General features: G+C 47.2%; 2 non-coding genes across 2 annotated transcripts; both read right to left on the bottom strand.

The window, feature by feature from the left end:
- Positions 1–239: 239 nt before the first annotated feature.
- Positions 240–311, bottom strand: Trnap-cgg (transfer RNA proline (anticodon CGG)). Its single transcript has one exon. It is a non-coding gene; the product is annotated as a tRNA-Pro (tRNA).
- A 12,841-nt stretch (positions 312–13,152) lies between these two features.
- On the bottom strand, positions 13,153–13,224 carry Trnap-cgg (transfer RNA proline (anticodon CGG)). Its single transcript has one exon. It is a non-coding gene; the product is annotated as a tRNA-Pro (tRNA).
- Positions 13,225–13,646: the final 422 nt, after the last annotated feature.

The following is a 13,646-nucleotide window of genomic DNA, read 5'->3' as shown; positions in this document are numbered from 1 at the left end:
TTTGCTGGGTTCTGTTTGTTCGCAGGCATTAGTCGTACTACAATGTACCGTCATCGCTTTTTTTTCATCCACCAGCATCATATTCTGCATCACTCTGAATCTTTGTAGTATTCTTTGGGTGTGTGACCTGTAAACCCCGGGGGTCGGGAAGGAGGTCGTTCCCTTCACACTGATTCCGAAAATAATGTCAGCTTTATTGAGGGAAAAAAATTATACTTGGCACAAAAGAAAAAAAAACCGGGCTCGTCCGGGATTTGAACCCGGGACCTCTCGCACCCGAAGCGAGAATCATACCCCTAGACCAACGAGCCGGGATACGCTACCGCAGCCTTGCTACGAAGTCTGTGATGTGGTGACTGTTTCCTTTCCGCAGGCCACACATTCCCATCGTTTTGGGCTCACCACGAAGCTCTTTGTTCTCCAGCAATCTGCACTCACCACAAAAACTCCAAAAGCCGTCGTAGTGATCGTACACATTTTCTTTTCGGATACCACACTACTCGTCCCAGGAAATGTTAAATGGTGTCTTTGATTCTGTTTTTTTCCAGCAGTTATTCTTTTCTTTCTGTTGTGTTTCTTTTTAAACGCGATAGGGCTTTGGTGGGCTACTTAAGCGCCAAACTGTTGGTCTGTCTGTCTGTCTGTCTGTCTGTCTGTCTGTCTGTCTGTCTGTCTGTCTGTCTGTCTGTCTGTCTGTCTGTCTGTCTGTCTGTCTGTCTGAACGATTCTATAAAAAGAACTTCATACAAACAAAACCCTTCCAAACTGGTAAAGCTGTGGCACAAGTGATACGTTCCCTATCATTTAGAGCGAATGAAGCCTCGCGCCTATTTAAGACAAAATGTTAACACCTAACTTGTAGTCGCTGCATTTTTTACTCAGGAATAAAAATTGGGTTGGTTTTTGCGGTATAAATATAGAAAACAACGCGAAGAAAATCCAGATAAGACGCCAAAAGTCTCCAGTTCGTACGAGATCAAAGCAAGCAGAAAAAGAACGGAACTCCCGCTGGTGCAATTTTAGGCAGACGAAGAAACAAAACACAAGGAAAAAAGATTCCCGCTGGCCCAGATATGAGAAGGCGCGCGAGCAGTGCGAAGGAGAGAAGGAGAGAGAGAACTTTTATTCGGGCAGGAGGAATCTAGGTAATGCGGGGTAAGTGGGAGTAGAAGATAAGGGGTTTGTGGCATGGCGCATCTTGAATGTTGACAGTTCTAACAGAGCGACAGGAAGGCGGGGTAGGTCATGTCGGGTGCAGGGAGCTGACTTGCTGTAAACTACGCGGACTAGACCGCTTTCTATAGAGTAGTGTGCAGTAGGAGTCGGCTTGCGCGAATGAAGTAAGGAAGGAAGGAAAGAAGGATGTAGAGGAAAGGCAGGAAAGTTAACCTGGCTAGAGCCTAGTTTGCTATCCTGCACGTGGGAAAGGGAAAGGGTACATAGGCAAAAAATAGAAAGGAAAAAATAAAGAAGAATTGCAGCAGACAGGTATGCCCAGCGCTAAAGCACTAAATGTTTAAGTTCAGGGATTGCCACTGAAGGCTTTGAGTCTATAGTGAAGAGTTCAAGTTGGTCGTCCGTTGAAATCGCAAGAGTTCCTTAACCGACTTCTGAGCAGATGACACAGAAGGCCAGTGACACAGAATCTTCTCCTCCGAAAATGGCCGCCAAGAGTCCAGGTTCCTCGGTGCTGACGACCGCTTCTTTTTTTCAGGCGAGTAGCGTGCGGCATGCCGGAGACGAGACGCCACGTTTTATGCGAGTGCCCACGCTACTCGGGTGAAGTAAGGAAATTAGGGGCGAAGAATGGATTCGACCAGCACAAGACAGGAGCGGTTGGAGGTCCACGGGAGAGGCCTTCGTCCTTCAGTGGAGATCAGTACGCTTGTGATGATGATGCTTTAGACGGTTTCAAGGTGTGAAGGTCGATGTATGAGGAAGAGACATTTCGAAGTAGGTTGAAGGTTCTGCAGCACGTGAATTTCGGGGGCAGTGTCAAATTAGGCACGGTATATTTCAGGATGGCGTAGGCGCACTAGGGACACCGAGGCGGCACAGAGAGGGTGTATCATTTCAAGGTTTCAAGGTTTATTCAATCAATCAGTCGATTACAGAGTACAGGGAACAGTACATTTGTCACACATGAAAGGGACAAGGTTCGCAAAAAGGCAATTTAATGCCTGACAAAGTGCCGCAACCTGTCCCAGTCAATAAAGCACACAAGGAGCATGTTTGAGACGTAAAAAAAAAGTTAAAATCATCTGGCTTCACTACTTACTAAAAGTGACACATCCGTACACGTCTATTTTTAAAGTCAACCAAAGTTAAATTCATCTGTCTTCACAACTTACTAAAAGGGACACATCCATACACGTCTATTTTTAAAGTCAGCCTGAGGGATGCGAACTAAAATGGGTCTCCGTGGTGACCATGGGTCTCCGTGGTGAGGCTAGACTTGGCGAAAAAGATGTTTATAAAAATTTCCCCTGATAATGGAAGCGGGAGCGGAACATATATAGAAAACCGGTGGTTTAGAGGGCCTTGAGGAGGTCTTCTTTTTTTCTTTTTTTCGTACAGTAGGAGGTGCATCGCTGGCAGTAGCTAGCCAGAAGGTGGCGGAGTTAAGTCGGAAAGCCGCGTGGGGTTTAGCGATTTTATGCACTCCGACTCAGCTGAGTGGGCTGCCTGGCTTTCCGGTGGGGATTCCTCGTGTCCAGGCGGCCAGTCTATGCGAAGGTGAATCAAACCAAATCAAATTAAGTCAAATCAAACCAAAGTTTTTAAATGCGGAGCATTTCTTAGGCTCGCCTGGTCCTGCGTCGTTGATGGCGGCGCCGTCCGCACGCTCACTGCGCATGCGCAACTCTCCTTACACCCACAGCTCCGCGATACTACACTATAAAAAAAGAAATAGTTAGCGGCGCCCGGTTTCGATCCCACGACTCTCTGGCCGCAACGGGAGGTACGCGGTGCTCTTCCCACTACGCCACAAATCCGGGACAGGAGCAAGTGCTACGAACGCGCCTTATGTCCTTGAATAATTCAAACTACGTCAAGAAGCTACTGATACAACGAAAGCACGCGAAGCTGAACGTCAACGGAAACGACGAACTGAAAACTTTAGAGGTGGATGCTGAATTTCCCGTGGGAAAGCTGTGGCGGGAAGCGCCACGTGCCTTGCAGCTCAACCAGCCCCGTCCGCAGCGCCTCTGATGCTGATTGTGGCAGGATGCCCCTAGGGATTGGCCAACCAAAGAATCCATCACAAGATAGGTTCGCGTGCAACCACCGTCGTCATCTTCCCGTAGGGGAACCGCTTATTCTGGAACCTCACCAGAGCCCTCCAAACGTATCCATTGCGTTTTTTTTTGTTATTATTATTATTCCTCCTCCTCCTCCTCCTCCTTCTTCTTCTTCTTCTTCTTCTTCTTCTTCTTCTTCTTCTTCTTCTTCTTCTTCTCCTTCCTCTTCTTCTTCTTCTTCTTCTTCTTCTTGGTCTTCTTCTTCTTCTTTCTTTCTTTCTTTCTTTCTTTCTTTCTTTTTCTTTCATTCGTTATCTATTTTGTTTCAATATTGACTAATTTCCAATCTCGATTCCTCAAACACAAGAAGAAAAAAGCTTCCAAAATTGTCTAACTTTTCCTCGAATCATCCACCTAGGCAGCAATCTCATTCGAATTAGCGACAGATGTTTGGCTGATTGGGTATGCGCCAGTATAGTGAAGGAACAACAACAACAACAACAACAACAACAAAGCTGCGAAGAGGAGGGCGTGTACATTGCTCTCAGCCGGTGCACCAATGTCAACAACCTTTACCTCACCAAAGCTGACGGATACTACCGATTCTACCACAGAGACAACATCGACAAGAACATGATGGACGAGTTTCGGCGCCTCGAGAACCACCGCCTACTCACCGTAACACAACAGCACTTGCGTGCCTTTGCCACCGGTGTGGACCCGGACGCGGAATTCCCTCTGGCACTAGTAAAAACCAGATCACTCAACATAAAGGCAACACAATGGAACCACACGGAACCGCCACGATGCTTCGCATCCTCATCAGGGTTCCCCACGGGAAGATGGTGTAATTTTTTCACGATTGGTTGCGATGGCAGAAAGCTGTAACAACAGCTTGACGAGGCCGGAGAGCTGTCACACTTGAGCAGAGAGCAGCACACGGCGGCACTTTAAACTTTTATGAGTTCGCGGTGAAACAATACACAACCAAATTACATTCCCTTACATTTCGGGACGGAGATCTTATGAAGAATTTTGTTTGGGTATGGGATTGGTCGATCCGAGTTTTCTTAGAATCGGTAGAAAGCGCGAAGATTGAATGGCATGGAACAAAATTCTGTTGAATTCATCACGACAGGAATGAGACAGGGAGGGGATGAGCGGGAGTGGTGGTAGCGGAGAACAGGTTACGTGAAAGAGGGAGCAGACGACTACTGTCTTTCGACGACATTTGCAGTGAAGCAAGTAGATACGCGGGCCAATTTTTTTCGACCACCTTGGCAGTTATTCCTCCAACACTGTTGCTCACATTATTCATAGCAAGGTTTCCGTTCTTCTCTCGCCCCTGCAGATCCATGATTTTGTAGCGTAGGCTACACTGGCCGAGGTTGAGCAGTTTCACGTGCACCTTGAAGGGCCGTGCTGCGGAAGCGCGAGGAGCATTGGATTGTATTGAATTTCGATTTGGATGACATTGAATTTGGATTGAATTGGATTGAATTAAATTGTACTTTATTAGAAATACAATCCAAATGGAGTACGGGTGTGTAGAGAATTGGGTCTGCACATTCGCCGGTCTGCCCATTCCCGAGGAGTGACGTCATAACCGCGGCACACGCACTGGCGCTGGCGCGTGCCCAACTGTGCGTCTCCTTGCGCAGTAGCCAAGTCGTGACGGTGCACCGGAGCCGCTTGATAGCCGTTTCGCGTGGCTCCTGGAGAGCTGGGCTGCGCATGTGCGAGGAGCAGAGACTGGACTGGACTGGACCGGACTGGAATGGATTGGATTGGACTGGACAGCACTGCATTGGATTGGATTGGGTTGCTGAACCTTAGTTCATGCTACGTATATCCATGCACAGCCGTGCTTAGCCGCTGTTAAATTTTGAGCACCTTGGCAGTCGTTCCTCCTCCACTGTTGCTCACATATTTCATAGCAAGTGTTCCGTTCTTTTCTGCCCCTGCAGATCCGTGCTTTTTAACACGAAAGTGTTTTATTACCGGATGCACAAACATTTGAGTGTCGTCATATCCATCACGGAAATGACGCCTGAGTACAACGAAGCAAGCGGCCTGTAACGGGTGCGCCCCTGCACACAGGTTCTTCTAGCGGGGAAGCAACCTTTATAACAAAAGAGTACGTTGTACTCAGGGTTGTTCGTTTTCCAGTTTTATATTTTAACAAGAAAGTGTTTTATGCCGGGATGAACCAAGATTTCACTGACGTCCTATCGTCACTGGAATGACGCCAGTACACCTTTGCCGAAGCGACCCGCCAGCAGGACGTTGCTCGCCAAGCACACCCACAAGACAGCCCCCGACCCGCAAATCATCCTCAGCTGCAGATTTCGCTGCACATTTCACTTTCTTGTTTTACCGATCCCTATGACAGAGCGATCAACCACAATTTTTACTTAAAGTCTCGTACACCATTTAGCTGTGCACTTACGATGGTCCATTGTTCTTAGCCCCTCATAAAAAATAATTTGCTTATCGTACTTGAAACAACGCCTACTAGTATCTGTTGGTAGTGCTGCATTCATTGTTTTGAAAAGCGGATAAAAGACAAGCGGTCTACCGGAATTTCTTTACGACGAGCACGCCAGGGACTCTTGTACAGGAACAGGGCTACGGGTAAACCAATGCCAACAGTATTTAACGTACACAAGAACGAGAGGCACATATAGACACAGTACCATCTGTTCCCTTAGAGCTTGGGCATCGTTTAGCGCCATTTTCCTAAATTGGTATAATATAAGTCGTCCGCACCCTTACGCTAACAAATGTGATAAATAGTCATCTGCGGAAACGTTTCACATCTCTGACCATTTGTGTTGTTAGCCCATTCAAAGGGCACAAAACAATGGAATGAGCTTTGTGAAAGACGCAGGCTTCGTTTAACCGCGTGTTTTACTAGTTTTCTGCCGTTCGTTCTAGTGTTAAGCTAGCGGAAGTACCCGGGGTGGGATATATATCGGGGCCATATTACTTTATTTTTATGTTGCGCTTTCCCTGGCTTATTTAGAATATTCTAAACACAACCCGACCATCATGCCTTTTTCCTTACGGGCTTTTTTTTTTCATTTTGTTTTCGCAGCACAGTCACCAAAATTATTTCTAGAAAAATGTCCACGCATCTCGTCGCGTCACTGCAAAAATATAGAGAATATTTCTAGATTGATTGGATAGAAAATGTTGTGCCGATGTAAACACCTCCCTCAAGAATTCATTCAACTTTTACCAGGGGGCTCAAGAGAGGTACAGACAGGCATACATACAGACAAACGGACCGAAATTACGGGCTCGACCAGGATTTGAACCCGGGACCTCTCGCACCCGAAGCGAGAATCATAACCCTAGACCAACGAGCCGGGCTGTGTTATCTTCACATGCCTACGCAGTCTGTCAAACCGTTACGGTTTTCTTACCACAGACCACACATGACCATGATTTTGGGCTTACTACGAAGCTCTTCGTTCTCGAAAGAAGAATTCTCTCTTCAAAAACAAAAAATCAAGTCCCTTTATAGGTATTGGAGTTATAAAAGGACCTGCTTTCTGATATCAGCCTACTTTTTTTTCTGTATCCTTGTCTGTATTGGCTGTGTTACGGTTCAAATTAGTCACAGCTTGCATTCCAGTCTTCTTAAGTCCCTGCGTTCCCATGATTTCTACGACGGAAACCTCAAGTTTCCCGTTCTGCGAAAAAATTATCGTTGCTGTTCTTTTGTTTTTCCCGGTCAAGAAATTGGCCACCGGTGTGAAGATCTAATAAAAAGATATATGTAATTCGGTGGGATTTGAACCAGGGCTTCTACAATAGCAGCGTAACGCGCTACAACTAAGCTATCTCCGCACTTAAAAAAAAAAAAAAAAAAAAACTAAGCTATCGCCGCACATTGCCAGCGGTGGAACAAAAGTTGATGTCGTTTTTGTTCCTTTCGTTGTGGAACATACCAACTGAAAGGTTGGGTCAGGAATCCAGAGCTTTTGAAGGGCTGCCCGCTTCCCTCAATTCACAAAACTCTAAATTGGAAACGCAAATGTTGTAGAATAAATAGTGTGTGCAGCGTGACGCCTGGCCGTGATGGCACGTGAGGAGGACAGGGGCCCACCAGCTGCACGGAACCTTGATTCTAAGAAATTAATGATGTGTACCAGTCTGTTTGCTGACGCAAAATGGCGCCTTAGGACGAAGAAACGAAAGCAAAGAAAGAGGTGCAAACCCGATGGAACAGAAAAGAGGCAGGTCGAAGTAATTCGCTCCGAACGACAAAGAAATGACAGGAAAAAATTAAAGCCGTCCTACTCAATGTAAAGCTGTCGGAAGTGCAGAGCCTGTAGTGATTCGCCACAGTGGGCTGTGGCGCCGCTATCCGCTCACTCGTACCACCCATCAAGCTCTTCGCCACCCCGTCCCATTCCTCTCCTGGTGAATTCAAATGAGGTTTGTCCAACGCATTTCAAATTTTCACACTTCTCAGTGCTCGCGCACTCCCTGTTTCAAACTGCGCCAGCGGGAGCTCTGTTCTTTTTGTGCTTGCATTTCGTTTACTATTCGCCGCGAGCTCGACATGTAGGTGGCGACAGCGTCGCGCTGCTAGTGTGGATGCTCCGCTGAGCGGCCCGTAAGAATGCACACTGTGGGCGCGCTTCGTGCCTTTTTCCCGCCGTATGTGCGCGCGAAAGGTGCAAACAAGAGTGGTATGCTGTAGTTCGGTTCCTCAACGTTCAATGTATAGCATGGAAGCGGCAGTCAGTTTTCATTGCTACGCCAAAAAAGCGACGACTCATCGGGAATATCAGAATGGCCGTAATTGTGGCAATAAACTTGTACGCTGTGGTTCGTAGCAAGCTCGAGCTTTCCAGACTATGGCTTTGAGCCTTCAATCGAAACAAATCAGGAAGAAACAAATAATAATAAATAAATAGAAACAAATCAGGAAGCCTCGATCTCTGAAATTCAGTTTACAACGGCAATCTCAATCGCTTTCACTGGTAGCGTGACGCATTCTTGCATTTGTGGGATGCCCTGAAATGGTAACATTACTTAACTGCCCCGAAATTCTTTCTAAGAGCTTACGATATTTTTTGTGTGTTCAAAAGGTAACATGAAATTACTGAATTTTGATCAGCGCAGAGATGTAAATGTAACCGCTCTAACGGGTCTTTTCAATGAAATTTTAGTGACTCTGAAGGAAGGTTTGATGAATAACGGTTTAGGATCACTTATTTACGGCTTTCGTCGCAAGTGAACTTGCGAATTGAATTGTCCACGCACGCAGTACAATCAACATCTCATGTTTAGCTAGGTTTTCGCAAAGTGACAAGCAGGTTTACAGCGTGCAAACCAAGCTTTTGGGACCTCACAGTGAGCACATGTTTTCTGTTACGGCTGCTCTGTTGACCGTTTGCGTTCCTTTTAAAATCTAATAGGTGCCTGCAACAGCGAGATGTGTTTGCATTCTTGCGTGTTTGCATTCTTGCTTACGAACCCTAAAGATGGCAATAAATGAAGTTGCGCTGTTGCAGATGTTGTAAAACATTTCCTTTTTATTTCTCCTTGCGAATCAGCGCAACGGGTTCCCGGTAACTACCTTGTTTTGTAAAGTGAATATCGCCTTTGTCTTGGCATTTAATTATTGAGGATTGGTTAAAAAATAAAATTCTGTGCATTTCGTTTTTTTTTTTAGGGAAGGAAGGGGGGGGGGGTCCTAACTACACTAGGCGTCGTGTTCTGTAGCGGTGAAAAATCAGTACGTATTCTCAAAACTGATTAAACCCCTTTGGTCGGGGATTGTCCAGGAATTGTGGCTCGACTTTTTCAAAATTGTATTAAAAGCAAGCATTGTGGGAAAAAATTAAAAAAAAACAGCGAGTCATGGCACACACCCCTCACACATGTGTGCAACAACGTGCATTATATTACGCGTTTTCTTCTCTTTCTTTAAACTTAGGTCCACCTTAAGAGGTTAAGACGTGACCATATTAGGCATTTGGTTATGCTGAGTGAGACACGTTTCTGGACAAGGTGATTCATGTAGGATTTGAAAATGGTATATATGAAAATGACACACGAAATGCCACATGACAGACGCAAACTCACAACTGCTCAATTTTACCGAAAAATCCCCCCTAAATACTCTTGCGCATCCATAGAAACGTAATTTAAATAATGCGTAAAATTAGCAACTCGATACAGTTGAAGAAATGTTTATTCCTCCTCCTCAGTATAAACAACTACTGTCCAAAAATGGTATTTATTTTAAAAAAGGTACGGGAAGGACACGATCACACAGGCGCTTGCGGGTGTAAAATACGTGTCCGGTAATGTATGGGCGATAGCGCACGGGTCGTGTGCAGTGTAAATGTTTTTGTTGCTTTCTTCTTTCTATAAGGACACAGCGCAATTTTACAAGGGTGTCGAATTTGCACGCGTATGCACAGGTCTTGTCGCTTCTTACCCGTTTCGCGTACTAAACTTTTAAATAATCTCCACGCCACCTTCAAAAAGCACCCTTCGACGTTCCCGAAACGGCAGACGACTGCAGTCAACAATAAGAAAGGTGCAATGTGTGGAAGCAATGTTTATAACACGTTTCACACTCAAGCGGTGACCAGGGCGGAGATGTTTCGTGAAATTAAATAAGCGCATTAACCCGCAACGGCCGCTGATTATTGCGTTTCTAGATGAAATGCGCAAGCAGAGGTAACTATGTCATTGCTTACTGCCAAACGAGCACACATATTGGTTGTTTTGTCAGGTGCAGCACGCGTCTTGCGCCGCACGCAACGTGAAAAAGCAGACGACGCAAGAGCGCCATCCACACTAGGAGCGGTTCGTCCCGCCGCCGCCAGGGGCCGACTGTGTTCGCGCTCGGGGCGAATAATAACCGACTCGCAGCAAGCCTGCCGCCTCTACCAAGCCGGCCTCGCCCCGCCAAGAGCCATTCACCTCCTTCAACGCCTCCCTGAAGACATTGACCCCTAGATTGTCTGGACCCCCGGCAACTCCGGCCTGGCAGAGAATGAGGCGGCCCACGCCGCAGCCCACGCACTCATTACCCGGGCACTTCCCTCACCTAGCGTCCACAAAATAACTCCCCCAACCCCCGACTTAGCAGCCCTGACACCTCTCGACCCCACGTACAACTCCATCCTCTCCCATCACACTAACTCTCGACGGCGATAACCCCCCCCCCCCCCACCTTCCCTCACCGCCCAACAGGCCTACAGCCTTCGCCGACTATAGACTGAAAAGTACTACAACCACATCATCCTATCCCACATTTCCCCTTCTCTCTTTCCACCCGACTGCCCATATTGTCGCATCCCTCTCAAACCTACCACCTCGTCTTCTCCTGCCCCCAACACCCACATCCCCACCCCTACCCTTCCCCTGAGCAGTGGGAGTCCGAGCTGACCAGCTCCGCACCGGAGCGCCAGGTCGCCCTGGTGCGGCGCGCACTAGAGGCAGCCCGGACAAGAGGCCTCCTGGATTTAGGAGGCTAACCACGCCCTTATACCCTTTCCCTTTGGCTCATTAAACGTTTTGCCACCACCACTACCATCGTAAAAACCAACCCAGCGAGCGTTTTTAACTAAATGAACGGGGGCGCTGCGGGTTAATTCCGCATATTTTTCCTCAAACGTACCTGCATTTTTAGATGCGAAGCATCTCATGGTCAGGGCTATGTCCCTCCCTTGTCGTTGTCGTTGTTGCGCCGTCCACACCCCCACTGCGCATGCTCCGCTTGCTGAACGCCCGGTCCCTTCTATGGCTCGTGGAGCGACAGTGTTGCCGGTGTTTTCCTGGGCCGGGACGAGACGAGCCCGCTTCAAGCGCCTTCGACGTTTCATCGTCGTCGGCAGCGGCTTGCGTCGGCGAGTCTGCCGGGCCGTGACTAGAAGCAGCCCACAACCACCCGGGGAACGTGCATCGACCTCATCTTCAGTGACTTTAGGGTTCATCCACTACAACAGCCCTTGACTTTACCGGTCATGATCAAAGCGGAACGCCAACCACAGCTCAATGTCACCTACTTTGAACATTATGATAATGCTTAAATAAAGACAAACTCATACCACGTACAACGTCTCTCTCTCTCTCTCTCTCTCTCTCTCTCTCTCTCTCTCTCTCTCTCTCTCTCTCTCTCTCTCTCTCTCTAAAGCCTCTCCACTCTCCAATAAAATTACACCATCTTCCCGTAGGGGAACCCTGAGTAGTATGTGAAACAGCCATGGGGTAAACGCACTTTCCTATTTTGTAGTTCCGGTAAAGGAAAAATGTGGTAGTTACCATGGAAACTAAAGGGTAAATATAACGGTAGCTACGTACCTCAACCTCACGGAAACGACGAACTGAAAAGTAATGGGCACTTGAATCGACCCCATGCCTGCTTCGCATACTACTCAGGGTTCCCCTACGGGAAGATGATGTAATTTTCTCTCTGCCCTAAATAAGGGGCAGGTGTATGACAAACGCCAGCAGTTAACGAGTTTCGAACGCCTATGACTATAGAAACCGCTTTGGTTTCGCAGCCTTCGAGTTCCGCCACGACTACGGAACGTCATGTGGTTCTACTTGCGTCCAACGAGAGAGCTACGACGACAAGGCGAGCCTCGAAAGTGCTGTGCTCTTAAAAAAAGACACGCCAATACGTGTAGCAGTAAAGAAATTGCTAATAAGCATCCCTAGGCCTTCACATTCATACACATAAGCAGACGTTTCTATAAAGGCACGTCCAAGAACAAATTTCAGCATTTCTACATTTTTCAACGAGCTTTCCTCAACATCATCTGGAATGAGCACGTTGTCACAAAGGCTGAAAAGTGAATTAGGTCCGTGAAGTTTTTGAATGGAGTAATACTTCAGAGGATCGCTTGTACGAATGTGCAAAATAAATGCATGAGAGTTTGCTCATAACAAGGATGATGATTACCATGACGACGGCGAGTGAGAGAAGAAACTTTATTAACAGCAAGTGCGATTTCCAGGCGCTATCCCGGCGGGAGGTGTTCGCAGTCCAGGATACCTTGGTGCTTGCTGGCGAGATACACCCTCTCCATTGGCGTAAGTAAACTGGGCGGCTATTTGGCCGACCTCGTCCGCAGCTCCACCTTCTGTTGTGTTTGCAATGTTAGAAAGTGTGGGAAAGTGGGTGTCTGTGGGAATGCAACTGTTATGTGATAGAGTGTGCCCAATTGTGGGCAGTGTTGACACGTAGCGGTGTATTGTGTGGGAAAGTTGGCCTTGAGAAGGTGTTGTGAGGGCATGTGTTGGTGCTGAGTTATCAGAGGGTAGTAGTAGCTTCGTGTCGGGACAGTTGTGGATGTGGTGGTGGTGGAAACTTTTTGGTGGCATACTGATGATTCTTTTCGCAATCCTATCGTGTCTTCAAAATTACACCTGTCATCTCACCATGGAAAAGACTGCATCGGCGTTATACTCCCCTTAGAATGCTAGCTTTGCCACAGGTATTCGCGGCAGGCTCATGTAAATTAAATTTTGTTTGTTAACAGTTAGTAGTCGTCCTATACAGTTCACTTCATCTCGGCTTTTCATCCAACATTAGTACAATCTCAATCACCTCGGGGTCTTTGTAGTTTTCTTACTGTGCGTCGCACTAAACCTCGGGGATTCGGGTAAGGGGATGTTTCCTTCGCATTGACCTGGAGTAATATGCCCGATTTATTTAGGGTAACAGAAATTGATTGATTGATTGTGGGGTTTAACGCGCCGACGCAACGCAGGCGATGAGGCGCGCCGTAGTGGAGGGCTCCGGATTAATTTTGAGCACCTGGGGATCTTTAACGTGCGCCGAGATCTCGTACACACGGGCGTTTTTGCTTTTCGCCTCCATCAGAAAAGCGAGGGTAACAGAAATTAACCGAGCGCAAAAAAAAAAAAAGGGCTCGTCCGGGATTTGAACCCGGGACCTCTCGCACCCGAAGCGAGAATCATACCCCTAGACCAACGAGCCGAACGGAGGAAACTTCCCATGCCTACGAAGTGTGTGGAACCGTTACTGTTCCCTTGCCCCAGACGCCGCATTGCCGAAATTTTGTTTTCCCTACGCAGCTCTCCGTTTTCCAGCGATTTCCTCTCACTTCAGAAAGTCGAAAAGGAAGTCATTAACCAGGTATCTATAGTGGGGATTTCTCTTTAGTATGCCACTCTACGCTGCCTTGTATGTCCCGCTATTTATTTGCTTCTCTCAGTTTTGCCTTATCTTCTGGTCACATAGGCTGTCCTTGTTCCTTCCCTCCTCTCCACATAACTTATAGCTCGCATTCTGGTCTTCTATCGCCACTGCGTGTCGTGTCAATATTTTTCACGTGAAAGGGCGTCAACAATTCACCGCACGCTTACGGTGGTTGATAGTTCTGAACCACTCATAAAAAC

Source organism: Haemaphysalis longicornis, unplaced genomic scaffold (genome assembly GCF_048455015.1).
Source record: "Haemaphysalis longicornis isolate Haplotype H1 unplaced genomic scaffold, Haemaphysalis longicornis Haplotype H1 scaffold_8, whole genome shotgun sequence".
NCBI lineage: Eukaryota > Metazoa > Arthropoda > Arachnida > Ixodida > Ixodidae > Haemaphysalis > Haemaphysalis longicornis.
The sequence above is the reverse complement of the archived record's forward strand: the minus strand, read 5'-3'. Positions and strand labels throughout refer to the sequence as shown.